The sequence below is a fragment of the Sorex fumeus genome, unplaced genomic scaffold (assembly GCF_029834395.1).
Source record: "Sorex fumeus unplaced genomic scaffold, SorFum_2.1 ptg000055l, whole genome shotgun sequence".
Lineage (NCBI taxonomy): Eukaryota > Metazoa > Chordata > Mammalia > Eulipotyphla > Soricidae > Sorex > Sorex fumeus.
This window is the reverse complement of record NW_026606112.1, coordinates 6,196,533-6,200,885: the sequence shown is the minus strand read 5'-3', so window position 1 is coordinate 6,200,885 and position 4,353 is coordinate 6,196,533. Positions and strand designations below refer to the sequence as shown.

Below are 4,353 nucleotides of genomic sequence, written 5' to 3'. Positions count from 1 at the left end.
ACTTCTATGTCTTCTTTTTTTCTCAGGAGCGACTAACAACTTCTAGAAACAAATATAAAATTTTCTTTTTCTTGTGCAGAGAAACTTAAATTTTCTTTTTATTGTTAAGGCTTCAGTCAATACACAAGCCTTTAGGGTCTCACATTGAATCCTGGTAGAATATCCTCATGTAGCATTCAATTTTTTTCTAGGAAGTGCTTCTTTTCCAGTTGCTACAATTAAGTTTTTTTACCTTGCTACACTCAGGAAGGGTTAAAATAATAATAATAACCATTGGAAAAGATAAATACACCTCTTGCCTTTTTCTTATGAGGACAAACACAGTATTATTTTGCATAGTTTGAGATTCATTCAGCATCCAGAGGTCTCTTAGTACCCAAGATGAGATTATTCTTGTGGTGTCAGCTGTTAAAATGCTAGACTTTATCTAGGCCTTTCTGGTATTGCTGAAGATCCTAAGACAATGAACTCTTAATGAATAGGAATGAAATGATTTGGGAGGTGAGGGAGTTCCACACCCAGTGCTGCTCAGAGCATACTCCTAACTCTGAACTGAGGAATCTCTCTTGGCTGCCTCATTGGATGAGGAAGCCAGAGTGAGAGTAAAGTGAGTAGGACATTTATCTTGCACTAGTGGCAGACCTGGGTTTAATCCCTGGCATCCCATATGGCTCCCTGATCATTTCCAGAAGTAATTCCTGAGTGCAGATCCAGGAGTAATCCCTGAGCATTTCCAGGTATGACACAAAAAGACAAAAACAAAATTAAGCTTTTTTACAAAGCAAACATATGTTTGGAGCAGAAATTACATGTTATTTTTTTTAAGATAACAATCTTCACAAATTGTGTTTTGTGATTGTTTTCTCTGCTCCAACAACTCTAATGATGAACAGTGATTCTTCTCTCCAGAAAGACACTGGCAAGGAGATCAAGAGTGTAGTAAGTTTTCTCAGTAACATTACTAATCTTGGATTAGAACTATCTGTACAAAATTTGTCTTTGTTGTTAGAGGGGAAAGGGAAGAGGTAACCTGATATAACAGTGGGCATTGGGTGGGAAAGGGAGATGAGAAGCAAGGGCTGTGTTGGGAAATTGACTGGTGAATTGCCAGAGACTCTAGCAAATATATCCTACAATGTTTTATAAACTAGAAAAATTACTGCTTATCGAGCTTATTCCTCGGCAGCAACTCATTCCCTGGTGTCCAGAGCCACTAACAGAAATTGTGCCTAAACTAAAAAATACTTGAGAACATTAGCAGCCTAATGCAAACCCATTTCAGTGGCTGATACTTACACAAATATAAATCAGAACACCAAATAACAAATTAAATAAGAGTGAAAAATGTACCCCAGAGAGTGATAAATTGCGGCCTGGCAATTAAAATTTCTAAAGCTGCTATTTGAATTTGTAGCAAATAGCATCTGACATGTCAAATCTCTGTGGCTAAGATTGAATCTGTATATCTATGTGCTATTTTTTGAACACAAATTTTTACCCAAAGTTAATAAAACCTGATGTTAGAAATTTCATCTGGATTCTTATAAGAGAAGCAAGCTATCTTGAATTACATTTAAAGGAGATTTTAAAGTATGTCAAGAGAAAAATTAATAGAAATAGATAATAAAAATGTCATGTTTCTAGCTAATTGCTTTGTTAAATGGCATTTTAAAAATTGTTAGGCAGATAACTACATTTTAAGTAATGATTGATGGGGAGCATATTGTACTTTTGAAAAACATAAAAGACAAATTCATATGATGCCCGATTCATGTGTACAAACCTGGGCATATTACATAATCTGCCTATGCCTTAATTGCCACAAATTTAAAGTGATGAATAACAATGATTATAGCAACTTTTAATGCTTTGGGAAGAGAATATTATAAATAGAATCTCTTTGTTCCCCACCAATGGTCTGAACTGAGAGACAAGAGTTAGAACAGAATCTGAACATCCTAACCTTTCATTAGGAAAAACCTATTAAGGGTGAAACTCTACAACCAGAGAGAATGGAGCATATGCTTTGCATATGCCTGGAGTTCAGCTCCTGAGGATTGACTCTTCGTACCTGAATGATCCCTGAGCATTACTGAGAGGAATACCCAAGTAAGGAGCAGGCACTTGCTCCAAAACACCATTGGATGTGGCCAAAACAAACAAACACACCAGAAAGGAAGAAAAAAAGGAAAGAATGGAAGTGTGCGGAAGTGTGCTTGGCTCTCTATTTGGGCTAGATTTAGGGACAGAACAATGGAGAGAAAAGAGAATCAGCAAAATGGTCTCAGAAAAAATAAACTTAATCCTATTGTTCACAAAGAGGAAAACCAGTAAAAATTAAATTCCCTGCACAAGAAGTCTGAAAGACAAGTTTTATATGTTGCATACATAAGGTACTGGCTATAGCCCTATGGTCAGGTAATTCACTGCACTTTTTGGTAAACAATAAGAGTCAAGAGGTAAAAATATTTAGTCAAAATATTTCTCAGGGAAGTTCCACATTCTCCACATTTGTATTTTCTTAGCAACTTGGAAAATATCTGCTCATGCAGGATTGTGCCTAGCTCCTTGGGTAGCTCTCTACTTTCTTGAGGTCATCCCTCAATACCAACCCCTCTCTTTTGGGCAACTTGAAGCACAGCTAATGGGAAGTCGAGAGTCTATGTCCCAGAACTCTGGAATCAATCAGAACAAATAGTCCATTCAAATCCAATCACATTCCAAATCATGTCAACTATATTTTTTCATATGCAAGAAAACTGAATAATTAGATTAAGAATAATGCCAATGAATAATAAATTGTTTGAAGATTCATCAGTTGTCAAATTTTAACAGAATGGAGCAGCCAAAATTTAACTATAAATTCAGTTCTCTGACCTAAGAATCAAGCTGAAGTCCAAAAACCTGAGTTTCCCTAGAGGATTCAGATTTCAAGTCTCGCATCTCATGGTTACAATGGATATTATAATGGATACTATAAGTTTAGCTTGTAGAGAATACTCTCACTTTGTGCAGATAACCAATAGATATTTTGTGCAGATAACCAATAGATATTTTTCATTCTCCATCCAAGCTAGATTACATTCTTGGGGAGCTCTTGGGAACCTATGATTCACAAGGTCTCTTAGTCTTTGAAAAATTAAAATAAAGCAGTTTGTGAATGTCTCTCACACCTCTTCTTCCCCAGTGGGCTCAACAATCAGAGAAGTGAGGACAGTCATAAGGAAAAAAATCAGAAATTCTTTATCATGGTTAGTCTTTTGAAGTGACAGTGCAGAGCATGGTATAAACTTTGTAAACACCTATAAGGAAATAGCATATTTTCCTTTTAATTGTGTAATTTAAATACTTAGATTTGCTCGAGCGGGCCCAGTAACATCTCCATTGGAGACTTTGTTGTTACTGTGTCTGGCATATTGAATACGTCACGGGGAGCTTGCCAGGCTCTGCCGTGCGGGCGAGATACTCTCGATAGCTTGCCGGGCTCTCCGAGAGGGGCGGAGGAATCGAATTCGGGTCGGCCATGTTGGCTGCGTGCAAGGCAAATTCCCTACTGCTGTGCTATGATAAATGAGTAAAGTATGCTAATGTATTTTTTGCAGTTCAATTTCCTAAAAAGTAGAATATGCATATAGTTACCTGGTAGGAAGATACCTTGACCATGAAGGTGGTTTTTTCCAGAGCAAGTCTTACTCACTGCATTCCAGATGCGGTGACCGTGTGATTGGTCCACATGCGGGAGACTCAATTGCATAATTTGTGGTAATGGGACCTTTGTCTGCAGTACCCCTGAAAATGAAAAAAATTTTAAAAAAACTTGTATCTGCATTTATATTGTTTATGCCTGAAACTTCACAAATTCATATATACAACATATCTAGGATCATACTCCAAATTATAAATAATTCTGGCTGAGAGAGCAAGATTATGTATATACTTTTTTCTTTTTTAATAGTGAATATATTATAAAAATAATTTTAAAGATTATATAAAATAAATTAAAACTATGACTTCGCTGGGCTGGAGTGATAGCACAGCGGGTAGGGCGTTTGCCTTATACACAGCCAACATGGCTGGCCCGAGTTCGATTCCTCCACCCCTCTCAGAGAGCCCAGCAAGCTACCTAGAGTATATGACCCGCATGGCAAAGCCTGGCAAGATACCCATGGCGTATCCAATATGCCAAACACAATAACAAGTCTCAAAATGGAGATGTCACTGGGCCCACTCAAAAAAATCGATGAATAATGGGAGGACAGTGACAGTGATGACTTTGCTGTTTAAAATATATCATATATGTCCTATTGTATAAAATGTATAGTTAGATAATTATGACTAATACATTTGTTTTTG

General features: G+C 36.9%; 1 non-coding gene across 1 annotated transcript; it reads left to right on the top strand.

Annotated features, from left to right (window-relative positions):
* The first annotated feature begins 3,631 nt into the window (after positions 1–3,631).
* LOC130034063 (U1 spliceosomal RNA) lies at positions 3,632–3,793 on the top strand. The gene has a single exon (XR_008794056.1). It is a non-coding gene; the product is annotated as a U1 spliceosomal RNA (small nuclear RNA).
* Positions 3,794–4,353: the final 560 nt, after the last annotated feature.